This window comes from Triticum aestivum, chromosome 4B (assembly GCF_018294505.1).
Source record: "Triticum aestivum cultivar Chinese Spring chromosome 4B, IWGSC CS RefSeq v2.1, whole genome shotgun sequence".
In the NCBI taxonomy this organism is placed as follows: domain Eukaryota; kingdom Viridiplantae; phylum Streptophyta; class Magnoliopsida; order Poales; family Poaceae; genus Triticum; species Triticum aestivum.
This window is the reverse complement of record NC_057804.1, coordinates 384508370-384528556: the sequence shown is the minus strand read 5'-3', so window position 1 is coordinate 384528556 and position 20187 is coordinate 384508370.

Genomic DNA, 20187 nt, shown 5'->3' with positions numbered 1-20187 from the left:
ACAAATAAACCCTAAAACCCTAGGTGCACGATTGATGCATTCGCGAGTACCAGGTACATGGTGGAGCACCTTTGTAGGAGTTGATGGTCGGGACTACAGGTGAACGACTTGGAGCGCGGTGGCTCGCCAGTTGCCACAGATCGAGTAGCCACGTTTAAAATATCATTTTTTAGCGGGGTTAAGAGTTCCGATTTTAAATGGCACGTTATAAGTAGTAAGTAGTTTTTAGAACGAGGTATGGAGCGAAAATGGAATGCATAGTACTACGTACCTCCTTGGTGTATGGTTGTATGGGTTTATGTTACGAGATGTTGAATCTGGTAGTTCTAGGGCAAATACTATGGTTTAGATTTAGATGCTGGTTTTCAGTAATCGGAAGGGGGAACCCTTCTTTGATTAAAAAAACTACTACCTCCATTCTGGTTTACTAGTCCCCATCATACTTTGGGTCAAAGTTTGTCCACGAATTTTACTTGTAAAATGTGAATGGAAAACAAGATTTTGTTATACCCAAACAAAAAAGGACTGGAGGGAGTGATTGCTCTGACACGGACGCGACCTCTCATAGCGTAGGCATTGAACCGGCGCACCGGCCAAGAGGGCCGCACTCGTTGCAGGCCCGGCTGAGCACGCCTCCTCGCCGCGTGCAACCAGCTTAAGACTGCCCCACCTGCCTTCATTGAATCCGCATGTGTGCCGGCAACACGTCCTTCCGCAAGCCGGCACGCATTTTAGAACACAAAAAATGACTAAAATATAATTAATTTACGCATGGTCTTGACTTGTTGTGCTTGCACTAGTAGCAGGAACTAGTAGAGGTTTTTCTTTATTTATAACTCTCCTCACATTTTTTCTGGCTTTGAAGTGAATCATGGTTGTGGACATTATGTATGAATGTGCAGATATCTGTGAACAAGAGTTTGATGTGGAAGTTGAACTTGGAATGTCGGGCTTGCGCGTGAACTATACCATGTCCAATGCTTCGTCTGTTATTGTTTGGAAAGTAATTGCTGTTATTACATGACCCAAAAAAACATTTTGTGCCACATCAGTAGATGCACAGACATCACAACAGGCATGCTGACTGGATAAACATTTGAACCTAGCTATTATGAAGGAAATTTTGTATTGACAACAGTTTTAGATAGCAGGAGACGCCTAGCCTGCTCTACCTCTGCTAGCTTATTTCTGGCTTCTTCCATCTCTTCTTTGGCTTGGGTGAAGAGAGCATCTGATTGCTCTTTTTGCTTCTTCAAGAACTCAGCTACATTCTCAAGGGCTGCTGCACGCTTTCTTTCAGCCTTTACTAATGCCACGAGGAAACGAACAACTGACGACTCCACCTAGCTTGTGTGTAATCCAGCATTATCTGGGAATTTGCACCTTGTGTCTAATCCAGCATCATTAGGGAACTGTCACCTTGTGTGTAATCCAGCCTCATTTTGGAAACATGATTTCGAGGTTGACCATACTTCCCTCCTCGCAGGAACTGCATCCTGACATGAAGTTACTTGTTTTTTAGATCAATACTCAGAGAAACCTAGATCCATTTAGTAGAAGCTAGATAAACAAAACTCAGAGAAGTGAATTCAAAAGGAAAAGAAATATAAAAACAGACTACAAGGTGAGAACACCCACTTCCTACATCAAGTTAAAAACGAAAGCATTAGGACGATTAAGACTCTTCTTATTACACATCGAAGAACACCAGCTTAAGAGAAACAGAAACTACAACATATACACATCGAAGAACACAAGGCTAAACGAAAGTAATTGAAAGGGTGTTACTTACCAAAGCTCATTTTACAGGTTCAGTGCAGCTCCTCTTTAACTTGCCACGCTCCTTGAAGATGTCCCGAATATCCCGTGTTTGGTCTTCATTGCTCCTCTGCATGTTCACACTCGTGGTTTTAAAATCTCAACATGGCAAGAAAAATACTACTAGTAATACTCGCGCATCTTGTGGGCAACATTAAAGCACTCGTCTGCCATGTTAGAGCATCTCCAGCAGAATCGCAATGTGCGGCGCTTTGAAAAGCGTTTACAGTGCTGAGATCGAGAAGTAGATACTAGAGAGTAGAGGATAGTTCTCAGCATAGATAGATAAAAAAAGATAATTCAACTACTACTCGTCGTCCGACTCCTCCTCGATGATGTCCTCCTCCGACGTCTGACTGTAGGCGTGAAGATACCGATCATCGTCAGATTGCCAGGGCTACGCTGCTCCTAGCCTCATGTTGAATTGAGCATTCGCTTTTCGCCTACGCTTGTCCTCGTGATAGGCGGCTCGCTCCGCCCTCCTCGTATCCCTCTTCGCCCTCCTTTGCGCGTAGAACTCGCGCTCGTTGATGATGTCCTGCGGGAAGCGTTGGCGCCACAGTGCAATGGCTTGCTCGTCCATCTCGCCGATGCCGAGACGGTGCTCCCGCCTCCAATTGTCACGATGATCCTCGTCGGTGCTAAGCCGCGGCAGAGGCGCGAGCTCCTACGCCCGCTCCTGCGTCGGCACGTTGGGGAAGTTCAATGTTCTATGAGGCCACTGGAGGCGCCACGCCGCCGCGTCGTACGCGCGGGCGGCCTCGGTGGCGGTGTCAAAATTGCTGAGGCCGAGGCGCAGCCCGCGGAACCGGATCTCGGCGGAGAAGCCGCTGGAGGGGCGCGCACAGACGCCGCGGTATCCCCAAGTTTCCCGGCGACGCGGCGGCATGGTGGCGCAGCGGTGGCGAGGCGAAAAAGAGCGGGGAGAGAGCGGTGGCGAGGCACAGAGCGGTGGGAGGGTGTTGGATTTTATAAAGCGCGCCGGACGCCGTGCGCCAAAACTAGCGCACGCCTGACCGCTTTTCCCCCCGCGCGCGCGATCCTTTCCCGACGTCTCTGCTATCTCTACTCTCTTCTCTACGGTTATATTTATTTTATATTTAATATTTAATATTTATCTCTACTTCCTTTACTGTCTACTTTTTTTTTCTCTATACTTTTTTTTCTTGCAATATAGGCCGTCCAATTTATATCTGACAGATAGGAAGGAAAAATGGGAATTTTGCAAAAAGATACCCATACCCTCTCCAGATTTGCAAATAAGGCCTTCCCTTGTTCATCCTTTTCTCCCACAAGATAAACTACTCATACAAATGCATCTTGATGCGTGCAATGCATGGGCATCTTGCTAGTTCTAAAAACCTTTCCATCATTTGCCACACTGCTGGTTGCAGATGAAAAACCTACCCAAGCACAGCGCGATACAGGAGCGATGCACAATTACAAGCTGATATTCTGTTGGACAATGGAGGCTATAACAAATTACTTTTACGGGAACAATAGCACCCAGGAAAATTGAAGGGTAGGTATGAACAAAATTGGAACTGCACATGTACTGCTAAGTGATTCAATACACACATTACCAATCGAGGAGGAGAACGATGGTCGCGGCGGCCTCTGTGAGTCATGGTCGGCAACGGGAGTCAGTTCATTGTCCACGACGGTGGTACTTCTGCGCTTTGCGTCGGCTTCCGGGAAGCAGATCCGAGACCGTGGAAGACGATGCCGGGGAAGAGGCTCCGTCTACGACGACGACGGTGGACCGGCTCTAGTGTGGCATACGAGGTCATCGATGAGGCAGATGTGCTGCGGTGGATGAGTGCGCCGATGTAAAGGGGAGGAGCACGAAGGCTGCGGTGTCGTGGAGAAGTCTATTTTGCGGTGGGGATAGAAAATGGGGAGTATTTAGGTGTACTACTCTGGGTGCTGGGGTGGGGCTGGCTGGGTAGGGTGAACCTGAAGTTACGAAAATAGCGCCCTACCAAGCATCGTCTGTAGGCCTGTTCCAAAGGCTATGATGGTAACTTCCCACTGCTCGAATCAGGGCCGCGGGAGATTTTCCCGCCGACCTCAAAATTTTGTGACACTGGACTCCCCGTGTGGCGCGTTGAGTGATTCGGCTAAGCAACTAGCGAGTAGTAGTAGTAAACTCTGCATATTAGGTTTGACCGAAGTCAAACTTCCTAAAGTTTGACCAAGTTTATATAAAAATATAAACATTTACCATAAAAAATATGTATGATGTGGAAGTACATTCAATAATGAATCTAATGGTATTATTTGTTATTGTATATGTTAATATTTTTTGTTATAAGCTTTCTGAGAGTTTACAAAACTTGACTTTGACCAATGCTAATACACATACTTAAATAAAAACGGAGGGAGTACACATTTGTTTTCTTAGTTTGTAGTGAACTAATCATTTGTTGAAATTGTGAAATAAATATATTAGGCTATTAACTTCGAATGTAATGGTCTATACAATTCAATAGTTACAATCATTGTCGAATCCTAAGATGTATACAAGGTCTATAGTACTTCACAACATGCTCAAACTCACATAATCCAGTCAAATGAGAATCTAAATGCATTTCATAGTTGTTACTTTGTAGGATGCAACAAAAACAACCAAAACTCTACATCAGCCATTATAGAAGCAACATTTTGACATATCCTATTGTGTGAATGAAACATGCAGAGAGAGCTTTTGAAGATGGAGCAGATAGGGCGGGAAAGATTGTATGTATGTGGACGAGAGAGTAGGAGACAAACCTAACGAGACAGAGAGAGAGAGAGAAAGAGAAACAGAGAGGAAGAAGTTAGGTCAGTGAGAAAGATGGAGACATGTAATATACATGATTCTGTATACGTGGAAGGAGAAGAGACAACATGTTTGATGAGAGAGCTGGAAAAACATGGACGAGAGGGGAAGGATCTCATGGGTTGAGGGATTGACAATTTTGTGCGGGGGAGAGAGGGATTGGTAATTTTGTTCAAGAGAGAGAGGAGGTCGGGGGAGGAGTCAGTCAGCCGTCGTCACATCACCCTGCTTCCAAATGACCCCACATTCTCTAGCGCGGTGTGGTCGCCGTCTTCGATCTGCTCGATGCCCTCTTTGAAGATTGAGGTGTTGTGCATGTTGGGGTGCAAAGAAGCACAAGCGAGAGTGTTCGCCGTATAACCTTGGATGGGGATGAATTGTGTGCTCGGGGGAGTGTGTGTGTGTGTGTGTTGTGCTGCGTGTGTGTGTGTGTGTGTCAGATATTGAGCGAAAACAAACCTAAGGAGAGAAATGGGTATTCACGAAGAGATTGTGCGGGCCTTGAGGTGGGCAGGGGCCGAGTGAGGGTGTCAAAATGTGCGCGTTGATGCATATGTTGCATCCGATCGTGCGAGGGACGGACGAATCGAGAGAGATGGTTGTTGTGTTACGGATGCTCCTCTCTCTCTCTATCTCTCTGTCTCTCTCTCTCTCTCACACACACACAAGTAAACTAGAAGACCGTTCTCTCATGTATACACAACGTATCGGCATCTGTCTATGTCTCACTCATGCATGATCATTTGCACATTCACACCTCTCTATGTCTGTATCACACGCACACCATCTCCACATTGCCCTTCCGCCACAACACACATATGGACACATACACACGTTCTCTCTCAGTCACACACACAAAATAAGTATTAAAAAAACTAGGGCACACCTAAAACGTCCAAATCCAAATAAACACAAATTGGAGCTAAATTCAAATATATGGAAATATTACAGCATCAAGAACTTTCCCAGGAAAAAAAAGTTGAGTAATATTCGAGGATTGTTTTCACACACACAAAAAGGTTCGGTGGATGTCCTTCGAGCGCGACACGGCGACGCATCGTTCGATCGACCGCGTGGCCGCTATTCACGCGCTTGCACAGGATTCCGTATCATGGCTGTGGTACTAACTTCAAAAAAAAAGCGCTGCCTAAGTCTAATGTTTACGTGTACTAGTATGGTTTTCTTTTAAGTTTGACCAACCTCATATAAAACTAAAGTAAGCTCCCATACGCGCACTCATCAATATGCTGCCGCCGCCGTTGCGCATGCCGGTGCCCTCCTGCTCCGGCCAACAATTTCTCGCCCATCACCGCCGTGTCGCCACCATCCCTGTGCCATGAAGCCAAAGGCTCGCCCACTCACGTCGTCTGCAGTCCCTCCTCGCCATGCCGCCGCGCTGCCAAGCACGCGAGCAGCTAGTGGAGCCGCGTCTATGCACGCAGCGTACAAAGAGGAGGACGAGCGCGTGCTCCAGTACGCCGGCGAGGAGGAAGTAGCGTGTCATTGTCGTCTCCGCCCACGCAGAGGAGGCGCGCATGGTGGCTGTCGTGGCGGAAGCCGGTCGCGTGCGCGTCGAGCCCGCAAACCGGGTGCGGACGCGGAATCTACCTTCGAGACCTTGAATGCCACGTGGATCCTGCAATATGAAAGAGCAATTTGGGTCAGTCTACTCATGTGAGTCGTTTGATGCAACATGGATGGCTAGAAGGGCTTCTTCCACCTCTTATGTCGTCTTCTTCCTTCGCTCCGTCGAACTTCTTTCACAAATCGACTGACCCAAATTATACTACTAGTACGAACATATTAAGTACAGTAGGAACACGAAGGTACGAGCAGTAGTACTAACTGCAAGAAGAACAGTAGTAAGACATAGTACTAGTACTACTCTACGTACTAAATAGTTCAAATAACGAGAAAGAACATAAACATAGTTCTGCTGGGGCCTCAGCACAACACACCCTTGAAAATAAACTAAGCAACTAGTCAGCTTGACACTACAGTAGAACCAGCATGAGCAACGGCACTGCCACCTACTCGGAGTCCGAGTCCACGTCCTCGACTTCGTCCTCGTCCCTCTTCCTCTTCCTCTTCGCTGACGCTTCTTTGCTTGAACCGGACACTGGGCTCTTCTTCTTCATCCAACCCATGTAGATATTTAAACAAAGGTAGGCATCCATTGCTGCGTACAGGATGTGATCTTCATCTAAAGTCTTCGACTCCCATGCATGATGAAACTCGTGATGAGGTTTCTTCAGTTTAGCGTACGAAGGATCAATCATGGTTGCTGCCAGGGTCAGCATTGAAGGTTGAGAGGAGGACACCAGGCTTGCCTTCTGGAGATCGAAGGGCTGGCCTACAACGAGACCTATCCGACGCAGGACTTCTTTGTCGTTCTTAAAGCCTACAGTAACGAATTTCACTCTTTTGTCCTTGAGGAAGTTCTTAAAATCCTGGCACTCAACGTCGGCATGGCATATGTGGTAGACCAAGCAAACGTTATGTACGCAAACCTGGATTACGGCGGACTTCTTCCTCTCTTCGTCCTTTAGATCCTTCTCTCGTCCCAGGACTGTGGTGTACTCAACATCTAGCCCAGCAACCCACTCATCCGTTGAACTGTTGAACATGCGTAGGGAGCGAGCAAGCCATGCTTTCACCGTCGCGGATCCACGTGTGTAGATGACGATGAACTGATCGCCGGTGATGGCTCTAACCTGGTACTCAGCGGCGATCATGGAGATTTGGGAGGCCATGGATTTTGGAGGAGGGTTAGGAGAAGTTGAACTGTTGTACCCCGCAAAAACTGGGAGCGAACTAATGTGAAAGGACGGGACGACTGGGAGCGAACTGTTGTGAGGTAGAAGACGGGGACGAGTAGGGCGTGTGAACGGCGTGGGGTTGCTGGCTTGCCCAGTGGATAAATGACTGCAAGCCCCCAAAGAGTTCTCGAGAACTATACGGAACCCACTAGATGTCATGTCTACTAGACCGATATCGTAGGCCTGACGGTATAGCTTCTGCCTGTTTGCACACCATACCAGCGCGTGGATGTAACTTCACTTAATTCCGTCAGTCGTCGCGCCTCCCACGACCTTCGCCTCCCTCGTGAGGTCGTGCCCTTTGAGACTTCGACCGGCTATAAATGAGAAATTTTTTTGCCTACTCCGCATGCATGATACTCCCTTTGGTCCTTTTTACTCCTGCAACCATTTGCAAAGTGTTTGACCAAATATATACTTTTTTTAACACCACCTTATATTAATTAACCAGCCACACCAGTACACTCATTCGATACAATATTCACCACACAGGGCGGTACGTTATTTACAAGAATACCATCTAATCTATTGTCAAAGCTATACTTAGCGATTAAGTGTGCCACCTTATTGGCCGAACGGATAATCTTTGAGAATTGAAGATTGTTGATCAACTTCGAGATGCTCAATGCTTTCATCTTCAGGTCACGCATAGCAGACCTGTCATAGTCCCCCGATGCAAGAGACGCTACCACAAAAGCACAATCAGTCTCTAAAATTACAGGATTATGAAGAGAAATACCTACGTAGAGACCGGCAATGCAAGCCCTAAGCTCCGCTTCCTCCACGCTTTGACAGGCATCAATGAAATCCCACGACCAAATTTATACTAAAAATATCAATATCTACAATACTGATTATAATGAGTATAAGAACTACGTTTTATAATGAGTGTAAAAATATTGATTTGACATTGTGAATGTTGATACTCCCTCCGTCTAGGTGAGTAAGTCATCTTAGGCTGTGCACCATGACCAAGGAGGAGGGGAAAACGAGATACATTAATGTTTATTTGCTAATTAAATAGTATTACATGCAATGAACTAACCACTGCATGTCATGTTTGATAGTCTCATGTCATTAAAAGCATGCACACCCTCATCTCTTATTGGTTGATATGTCAAGAAACAAGAAACGTGGTAGAAGTTAATGCACCGCGCCTACGTGTTTTGGGATTATTTGGTTTTCGTAAGATGACTTACACACCTAGCTATTAGAGTACCACTACCTCCCTTCTAGTTTAAAGGGCTCGACTCAAAAATTTCACCTACTCTTAGCAAGATAGTAGAGGCGGTGGAATAGTTTTTGAAGTCTGCAAAAGTACTCAACTAATGTTGTCGTTCTTCACAAAAAAATGTGTTTACCAATGCATGCATGAACACTAGTTACTCTAACCCCCCTCTCTTCTTTAATTCTTTGCCAGATCAGCATGTTTGCTATTCCCGTGTGCATGACACCAGCTAAGATACCACAATGATGGCCAGCCTTAATCATCGCATGCAATAATTTAGTGCACCTTGAAATATGAACATGTGTGGGGCGTGTATGTTTTTAATGACTTGAGACTATACCTAGCCCGGCATGCAAGATGACTTATTATGCACCATTCCCATACCTGCAGGAAGCCCGTTCTCTCAAAAAAAATTCCTCTCCATGTGTGGAAACAATATGCCTGCCAAACTCCCCTTCTCCCTCCAGCGGTCCCACCACTCCACCCCGTGTGAAAAAATCTGCATGCATGACTCTCCTCCCCCACGCTTGTCCAATCCGTTGTGACCAGCAATATTTCCACCCCTTCGCTCCCCCATAATTTACTCCAACAAATATGCCCACGTAGCTTTTACTTAACTTCAGGTGCATTGGGTCACTGCCATACGGGCCCAGCAGTGTACTGGCCCACATGTCAGTGACGCAACTGGACCTGCAGTTAAGTCAGTGTAGATCAGTCCATATCTTACATAGGTGTGCCATTGCTCGCTATAAATACTGTGCCTCCCACGACATCGCTATCTCCTCCCCCTCACATTTCATCGCTATCTCCTCTCCCTCCCTCTCACATCGACCACCATGGCATCGCCCCTCCCAAGCCCTAGGAGCCCCTCACTGCACCGCGTGGACGGTCACGCGTCGCCGTTCCGTTCCTCGCCGCCACTAGTTGAGGAGGACGCGTCGGTGTTCTGCTCCTTGCCGCTACGCGACGCGTCGCCATTCCGTTCCTCGCCGCCACTAGTCGAGGAGGACGCGTCGGCGTTCCGCTCCTCACCGCGACGCGTCAAGGTGGACACGTCGGCGTTCCCAATCTCGCCAGCACGCACGTCGCAGGACGCGTCGGCTCCCTGCTACAAGGAGAACGCTGTGCCGCCCGCTGAGCCCCCCAGCCTTGAGGAGCTTTGGAAAGAAATGGATGTCGCCTTGTGGGAGGCTTTGCCTCCAGAAGAGCGCGCCAAAATAGAGGCGGAGAAGAAGGCCGAGGAAGAGAAGCGCACCGCATAACAAGCCTTCTAGGAGATCTATGTCGCGTCCGAGAGAGTCAAGCAATTGGTTCTTTGGCAGAAGGCTCATGCGAGGGCCGTGAGGGTGGCGGAGGACGCCCGTGTCGACGCCCTGAATGCAGTCGGGCCCAAGCGCCTCATCTACGCTTGGCGGTACGTGGACCGGGTGCATGCTTCCAGCCAGGAGGAGTACATGTTGGCGCCGGATCACTACTCCAATGAGATCGCGCTCGCCCGCTGGCAAGCCGCCAATCAACACCTCGCGAGTTGCGAGGCTGAGGAAGAGGCGTTGTGTCGGCGCGCTGGGAAACGGCGGCGCACCAGGGCACTCGTGGCGTGCCGCAAGCGCTCCTGCGAGCGTTGTGGCTTTTAGGAGGAGTATAATTTTTGTTTCGTAAGGCGATCTCATTAGTTTTGGAATGCAAATGATAAATCCCGAACGTTCAAGAATTTTTAGCGTCCTTAATTAAGTATGTAAAAGGGAAAGTTTGGAAACGTTGTGTATTATTACGCATTTTGCAAGTACGTGCATATAGCACAAACTTTACTATATACTATCGGACTACACGTCTCTCTCGATATATGCTTGCAGACTGTGCTACTCCCTCCGTCCAGGTCAATAAGTCATCTTTTGTTGTGCACGGTGACCAAGAAGGAGGGAAGACTTGTACACCTAGACGGAGGCAGTTCTACTATTACTTATGTACGTGCAAATGCACATTTTAACATTACGATGCGGTTTTTGTAAAAGTAGAAAAACAACACTAGTCAAGCTTGTGAAACGATTCAATGCAAAACAAATGCTAAAATGCTCGTTTGATTGTTTACTTTTAGCTTCCTTCTCTGTGGTTATTTCTCTGTGCACCGTGAACAAGGAGGAGGAGAAAATGAGAAACGTTAATGTTTATTTGCTAATTAATAGTATTGTGTGCAATGAACTAACCACTGCATGTCATGTTTGATATCTCAAGTCATTAAAAGCATGCACACTCTTTATCTCTTATTGGTTGATATGTCAAGAAACAAGAAACGAGGTAGAAGTTAATGCACCATGCCTAAGTGTTTTGGGATTATTTGGTTTTCGTAAGATGACTTACACACCTAGATGCACCACGCCTAAGTGTTTTGAGTAACATTTTATCAGTTAAATCTTTGGTCAAAATTTAGCACAAATTACAATGGTGAGGAATAAACCAGGACGGAGTAGTAGTTTAGAAGCCCAAATAAATGAGTGAGGCGCCTTATTGTTACTCTCCACTATGACTAGTCTTGTGGGAAAAGCTGGGGAAGCCGCCAAAAGAACTGGCCTAGGAGTAGTAGCTAGGGATCGAGTGTGGGAGATGAACCGGAGAAAGTAAATGCAGAGAGATGAAATGCAAAAAAGACGGAGGGATGTGATGGTTGCTTGTCCATTTATTTTACCAGGCCATTTATTACTGGGAGTGGTTGGGTTTTGTGATATGACGGCTTTACTGCCACGCCACGAGTGGGGTCAGAGGTGAGACTCCCGTGCAGCGCCGCCCTCTACACTTGTACTACATCGGTCGTGGTTTATTAGTCCCCCATTGAATTTGACTGAAGATTTAACTGACAAAATGTTAGTGCATGTCAACAAAAACTATATCGTTGGATTTGTATTTGAACATAGTTTTGAATGATATAATTTTAGGTGACATGCATCAGTATTTATCATACTATATATAATGTTAGTTCAATTTTTGGTCATACTAATCTATAGTACTCCCTCCGTTCCAAAATAGATGACTCAAGTTTGTACTGACTTTAGTAGTCCGTTCCAAAATAGATAGCTCAAGTTTGTACTGACTTTATACTAAAGTCACTACAAACTTGAGTCATCTATTTTGGAACGGAGGGAGTAGTAAGGTGCCCGTGCGTTGCACCGAAGAGTGAAATGCATTGATCGGGGAGTTGTTTATTTTGACAAAGGATGTGGGGGTCATCTCATGTGTAACAGGTATCGATAGGTTTCTTCGGATATTATCTCATCTCTAGAGCTCACAAACATCCGGGTGAAATGGATAAAAAGGTATCTTTTGCAAACAAAAGCGTTCAACTGTTCAACCTGCATCCAAAACTTGTGAAGAAATAACACTTATTGTGCTTTGCAAGAAATGATCTTTAAGAATTAGTTTTTGAGTATCGATTGTTATACATGTTGGCTACAGATGACATGGCACTTTCTTATAGTCAACAGTTGTCTATATTATTAAGTAATATTAACCATGCCCTTATACACCTAGATGGAGGGATTAAATCAGGATGAGTGCAAGGGGGCAGAGGAGATGTAAGAAATGGTTCATCGTAAGTCTTTCACCAGTACTGTAGTAAAAATTCATACATGGAAGATTCTAGACTAAACCATAAACAGATACACTTTTATTCATGCGCGATACTCCAATAGAGCAAGATCATGCATGGAAGTCTCCACATGCTTAGACAGCGGATTACATTGAGCGAAGACTAATGATCAACATTTAACTTGATAATGCGTATTTTTTTAGAAGAACAGGGAGGCTCCTCCCCGGTTCCATTATCAAATGAAACCCAAAGTGTCTTGCATCAGCTCATTGAGAGGAGCAGTTCAAAGTAAGGACTGCGGCGAAAGCCACTCAAGTTTAATAACAAGCTTACAGAATCAAAAGCGGCAAAGATACGGGCCATAAGCGCCCACACGCACACTACATGTTTTCTAAGTGCACTTGATAATGCGTATGTCCAGGTGAACCTCCTTGGAGTCCCCGTGCACCGAGTCGGCGGGTAAAGGATGGAACGGATGCCATGGGTTTTCCAAGTCCACATTGGTGGGATAGTCCCAGCTCCTTAGAGTCCAAGTCTGTCCGATGAGGCTGGTTTCGCCGCATGCGCCCGGAGGGGTAGTAACATTGAGCATGCACCCGTACATCTGCATCATGTCAGTGTCAGCATCAGCGGCGACGCCCCTGACGCACATTGCAGAGACGGGGCAGTTGCCTGCGCGGGCCTCTCCGGTGCCCATGATCAAGAGGAAGACGATGTCGTCCTCCTCCGAGACTAGCAGGCGACGGTGATCCTCCAGCGACTCTGGCATGGTGAACCGGTGGCACGTGGCGTACTTGATGTTCTCCGCCAAGGGCCAGCAGTGACCGCTGCACGCATCCATGAGGTGATGCACCATGTCCGCCGGCGAGCCACAAAATGGCATCGGGCACTCATAACAGTGGACGAAGGGCTCCTTGGAGGCATCGACCAGGCTGTCCATGAAACAGGAGTGGCTGTAGGGGACGTTGCACCAGTTGAATATGTGAGCAAGTTACTACGAGATTTAATTTGAATAAGCACAAAATAAAGCATGACGGCTATAACAGAGATGAAACTAATCATGTGGACTAGCATAGTAGTAGGATACAGAGTAGAAACATGAATTCTACCATGATTTCAAACAGGAAGGATAGAAACACATATGGTGCAACAGGAGCAGCACCGTTGGCGTTGAGGTTGTCGCCCATGTCGATGAGGAAGAGGTTGCCGAGGTCGGGGAAGAAGTCGTCGTTGGTGAAGTCGTGGCTGCCAGCAGTCGCGAGAGTGCGCTCCCCAGATTTCAACAACGCCCGCCGAATGGAGCGCAGGAGGGAGTGGTTGTAGGGGACGTTGCGGACGCCGAATGGAGCGCAGGAGTAGCACACGAAGCAGTAGATGGTGTCCTTACTAGTACTCCCTAGTCTCTATCTATCTATATCTATATATCTACTCTTATAGAAAACCGAGTTGGTGATGATGGTATGCCTGCCATCTTGTAATATAGACCGTCCAATCTATATCTGACGGATAGAAAGCCAACTATGACAATTTTACAAAAGATACCCACACCTCTCTCCACATTTACAGATAAGGCCTTACCTCGTGCTCCTCCCTATGTCTCTATCTCTACAAGTACTTTTTTTATAACAAGTCGAATAGTGCTGCGCCGTCCGCTGCACGCCCGGCTGAACACGCCTCCTCGCCTCCATCATCATCAACTGAGTCTTTTATAGGAGTAGGAGTAGAGAAAAAAACCGAGTTGGTGATGATGGTGTGTCATGCAATTCACGGGCATCTTGCTATTTTTTTGCATATAAGTTCAAACACCACGTAGACACGGTCTTTGAGCACGGTTCGTAGTCGTTCCACGATCGGGCATCGAAGTTTGTAACTATTTTAGATTCGAATATACTACTCCTCCGGTGCTAGTAGTAGAGCAGAGTCCTACTCTACTACTCTACTCTAGCAAGCTAGGGCATAGTACTGTAGTAGGTACTGTAGGAAGTACCAGTACTGTGATCACTCAAGCAAGTTGTCTGGCATCGATATGACCCTACGCTGCTGGTATGTGTCTCGTAAGTCAAGCAGCGTGCTGTAGTCATCATCACATGTCCACTTCCTGCAGCACATATTCGCTTCTCCATCTTTGTCCGCACATAATCTCGTCCAAGCTTCCATCCCCGCTAAGGCGCCTCCCCCCTTGTCCGAAACCCAAGCACTAACAATGGCAGAACCGAGCAGCGTCCGCCGAAAGAGTGGCTGGAATTCGCTACCCACAGAGGTAATCAAGCTCATTGTTTCGCGTGTGGACAATATCAGTACCATGCCGCTCGCCGCGTGCTCGTCGAGGCTGTACCGTTTACTCAAAGCCCTCAGGCCAGAGCTTTTTAAGCCAGCTCCTTGCTTGCTGATGCCTCTTGATCTTCAGAAAAGGCGTGTCACGCAGCATAACGATCGTAGGGTGGCGAGCATCAACCCCCTTCACTGCGATCCGATCCCCATCAGCCTCAGCTACATTAACGGTATGTACTGGGTCGGCATGAACACGTCTTGGATGGTGCTTGTCGACGGTCGCGACAGCTGGATGCTCGTGGAGGTCTACACCCAGCAATTGATCCCCCTTCCTTTGATTAACACTGCACTGCTTTGGCACCGTGGCCCAGAATACTCAGAATCTTACAGTAGCCAACATGATACCAAGTTTGATTTGCTCAAGGTTGTAATCTGCCAAGTGCCCACAAGATCTGGGAATTATAAAGATTTCAGGCTAATTGCGTTCTTCAACCGCGGTCTCGCCTATCTGACAGGTCACTGCGGTAAGTGGATAAATCTGCACGTCCATCGCAGGATCATACATCCTCCATGGTTCTCTGATGCCATTGAAAACAAGGGCTTCATTTATGCTGTCGACTCCTTCTATGGCTGGACGTATTGCTGGCCTACTCCAGTCATCGCTACAAATGGCTGTTACAGCAGTATGTTACTTTCCTTTGATATCATGATGCCTTGCTTATATTACTATCAACATTTACTGAAAATATATTCATGCTCATAACATGCTGTTCTTAAGATTGACTAAATCAAGAGCCCTTTTTTATTTGAGTCCAACTTGATATGATGTTGTAGGACGCCTGGTGTCCCTACCCTTCCTAATCCCAGAACCTTTCACAGAAAAGCGGCATGGCAGTTGCAGGTGGTTCCTGGCTCGATCAGACGATGGTGAAAGATTGATGATCGTTCGCACGTACCGGACGTGTTGTTTCGCGGAATACAATCACAGTCACTGCAAGGTCTTTGAGCAGGATCCCAGCTTCTCTGGGCCTTCAGGAATTTTTGACTGGAGGCTGGTAAGTAGCCTTGGTACATGCTCTTTGTTTGTCGGACTGAATTATCCGATTAACCAGGAGATAACCGACGACAAGGATCATGATGGCAGCGCAGTTTCGTTCATCAGGCAAAACTGTGTGTACACAGCATACCATGCGTCTCTGCATGCACCATACCCTGATATGTGCCGCCACGCTCTGTAGCTCAAAGTAGGAGAGAGGGTCGCAAGTATCAGACTTTGACCTGTTGGCTGGAGTTTCCCCCATCAGGCACCCATCTGGTTCAAGCCGTCAGCCATTCTCCACAGCTTAATAAATAGTAACGTCTAACTGAGCCAGTTAGTTAGATGCGTACACTTGGTGTAGTAGGATCTTTATTTAGTTTTATGCATACACTTGTTTTTTTGTAGCCCTTTTGTAATGATGGCAGATGTTTGGTTTGGAAGAGAGAGCTGCGTCTTCACTCTTCTGGCCTGCTTACTGCTTCTGTTGCACCCCCAGCCCTGGTTGCTGCTGCTGCTGTTTTCAATGTACAATTAGTAGTATATTTCGTCTGTTGGTTGAATATAAATGTGTTGTTAGAACGACAAACACAATGTTTTGGAAGTCATTGCACGGTTCGATCCTTTAGTGCCCCGTACCGTACGTAGCTCATACTATTTTTTGTACGGAACACATTTTCCACTTGTTGATAACATGCAGCCCACTGATGAAGGCCCAATAGAGAAGCCCATAATTAACTGGAAGGGAGGCTCTCACATGAATCCGGCCCAGGTACATGCTCATGGTCCCCTAAACATAAATAAGTAAATAAATAAATAAAGCTAAATGCTCATGCACCAGTTCTTTGGGAAAATAGGTAGCCCGGTATTTCTTTTTGAAGAATACCCAAGCTAGGCCTATTTGTTTTCTCCGAATTACTGGGCTGCAAATCTTTCAAGACGAGCAAATGGGATATTAGTTTTTTTTGAATTTTGTTCTTCACTGATATCTTATACGTATTTCCATTTTTTATCGAAGAAGGGCTCGCCCCTTCCGATTTTCATTACTGAAAACCATCCTTACAGAATTCAGAAAACAGACAGTACATAACAGGTCCAAACTATCAGCACGACAATTAACTTATACGTATTTCATTGGATTTAACATGACATAGTACTAATTTATTTTTAAATTTGTTTTAGTATGGCTATTAATTTTTGGATTAAGAATATTTCATTCCCCAGCAAAAATTTCCCACATATTTAGTTAATTTTTTGACCTTGGTACTGACCAGAAAATGGCCGGCAATTCTAAAAATGGAAAACGGGCTGCAATAAATTCCATATGAATTAGAAAATGAGTAAAAATTATAAAAATTTCCCTCCTCCTCTGGCCCGCTGTGATGCCGCGCAGGCTTCCCCGACCCACCCTAATCCCTCTGCTGGACTGGCCGCACGCAATCAACTGCCTCCTTATTACGCGAAAAAATTGATTCCTCCCACTAACATCTGGGGCGCACCGGTTGGGAGGCTGACCTGTGGGCCTACTACCTTGGCGCGTACGTAGGGCTTGTCAACTTAGTCAACAAACAATTCTAGCAGTAGTAACTGTTGGATTTGAATCGAAGGGTCCTGCTACTTCTTCAATTGCTGCTCTTCTTGCACCAGCCGCCCAAACCAGCACTGGGGAGACCGCCTGCTCCTGCCTCCAGTGGCCGGCTGTGCTGCCGTTGAGGCCTCATCGCCCCCTACTACTCCCACCGCTAGCCAGACCCTGCGGCGATGGCAGCCTCACACCGCAGCCGAACCAGTGAACCCTCATACTCCTCTCCGCGTGGGCATCCATTGCCGTGTCTTCCCCGGCTCCGCGTCGTCCCCTTCCTAGGTCTCGCCGTCGTCCACCGCCTTGGTGCTCTCGGTGCGGCGTGGTCAATATGGTCAACGACATTCCATCGGAAGAGTACTGTACATGGAGAGGCTGACAGCTGGGTCCACGGCCACAGCCCAGTTTTTTTGTGATTTGCCAAGTAAGTCGCTTTGTCAGGCCTGTTGGGCTGCAAATCTTTCAAGACGAGGAGAGCTTTCATTCGGCTGGCCAAGAAAATGGCCCATCAGTAATGAGAAATGGGTTGTACATTTTTAAAACATATCAAACCGGCAATTAGTTTCAAATATCTTTATTTTCATTTCGAGATTTTAAATTACATTAATTTTTATGTGTGGAGAATTTGTTGGATTTTATATTGATATACATTTATTTTTAAAATCAGTTTGAATGTGAGTCGAAATTTCGGGATTAAAAACAGTTCGGACTGCACCGAAATATGCAAAATTTCGTATAAGTTTTTAACCGTGGCCACAATATAGGTTGTAATGCTAACAAAAAGAATATGGGATCCTAAAAAACCTTAAGAATTAGCAAATGCGCTATAAATTATTAAAAATAATGGCAGATGGGATGTATGCTGTTTTCCACAGATTCGAGGCTTTCCTAAAAAAAGGTTGACGCACAAGCAGTGACTGTTGGATGGCCATCCAACGGCCGTCGTGCTTCTTCAATCCCTGCTCTTCCTGCTCCAGCCGCTCAAACAAGCGCCGGCAGGACTGCCTGCTCCCTCCTCCCCGCGCCCGGCTCTGACAGCTCGGACCCACCAGCTATATCTTCGTACGCAAGGAAGTGCCTCCTTATTACGCACAAAAAAAATGAATACTCCCCCTGTTAGCTGGGACCTAGTATAGTTGCAGGCTGACTTGTGGGCCTACTAAGTTGACGGGGACAGAGGGCTTTGTCAACTTAGTCAATATGCACGATTCTAGCTCCAGTGACCGTACATGTCCATCCAACGGCCGTAGTGCTTCTTCAACCTCTGGTCTTCTTGCTCCGGCCGCCCAAACCAGCGCCAGTCCTGCCTCGTGCTCCTACCTCCCATGGCCGGCTACGATGCGGCGGAGGCCTCGCCGCCCCCTACTACTCCCACCGATGGCCAGGCCATCCCTCTACTCACCCACACCCCCTGTTATTCTGCGGTGACGGCAGCCTCACACCGCAGCGAACCAGTGAACCCTTGTACTCCTCTACGCATAGGCATCCACTGCCGCGTCTTCCCTGGCTCCGCGTCGTCCCCTTCCTAGGCCTCGCCGTCGTCCACCGCCCTGGTGCTCTCGGCGCGGCATGGTCAACGTGGTCAAAGAACGGCTTCCGTCGGACGTGGACTATACGTGGAGAGGCTGACAGTTGGGTCCACGGCCGCAGCAAGGAAGTGCCTCCTTATTACGCGCAAAATAATTATTCCTCCACCTGACAGCGGGGACCCACCGGACGGGCCACCATATTTTTGCGAAAGAAACGTTTCCCCCTGACTGCTGGGACCCACCAGCTACACCTTCGCACGCAAGGAAGTGCGTCCGGGCAAAAAAAAACAAAACGATTCGCCCCCCTGACTGCCGGGACCCACCAGCTACATCTTTGCATGCAAGGAAGTGCATCTGGGCAAAAAAACCGATTTGCCCCTGACTACTGGGACCCACCAGCTACATCTTCGCACGCAAGGAAGTGTGTCCGGGCAAAAAAACGATTCGCCCCCCTGACTGCTGGGACCCACCAGCTACATCTTTGCATGCAAGGAAGTGCGTCCGGGAAAAAAAATGATTCGCCCCCTGACTGCTAGGACCCACCAGCTACATCTTCGCACGCAAGGAAGTGCCTGACAGTCGGGACCCACCTGGTCGAAGCGTACGTAGCGTTGTCATTCTGGTTGCGAACGTGTATGTACATATATACTGGTGGATGTAGAGGTGCGCACGTGTCATCATAAAGGCGCGCACGTGTCATAGTAGAGGCGCGCACGTAGCATGTACACGTACGTATAGTGACGAGGGTGCAAGAAAGAAAATACGGCCATGTACGTACATACAGGCAGGGTCTCTAACGCCTATCGCGCATACGTACATGGCTGGGTTGGAACGGAGAAACAGCGTCGTCGTCGTGTTCATGGGGAGCCAACCGGCTGGGTCGGAACGGAATGCATGGTCGTGTTCATCGGGAGGGCTTGGACGGAACAGGCGATGGAAACGAGGCCTGGCGTACCGCACAACGGAGGAAACAGCCTTGTGTTCGTCCGGCCACGTTCGAAACAGGGTCCTACTGATCGGGAGGGGCCTGCCGTACCACAAAACGGAGGAAACGGACCTCCTACGGTCGAAACGAGGGTCCTATTGATCGGGAGGGGTGTGGTGTACCGCAAAACGGAGGAAACGGACCTCCTATGGTCGAAACGGGGGTCCTGTTCATCGGGAGGGGTGTGGCGTACCACAAAACAGACAAAACGGACTTGTGTTGGAGCGCTATGGTCGAAACAGGGGGGAGGGGTGTGGCGTACCGCAAAACGGGACTCCACGGGATACTGTTCATCTCCACCGTCGACCTCCTCCAGCCTCCACGGGCTACCATCGACCTCCTCCAGCCTCCACGGGCTCCTGTTCATCCAGCCTCCACCACGCGCTACTCCACCGGCTACTGTTCAACCACCCATCCACCATTTACTGTTCATCCATCCCTCCACCGTCTACTGTTCATCCAGCCCTCCACACCACGGGGTCCTGTTCAACCACCCCTCCAGGGCCACCCCTCCACCG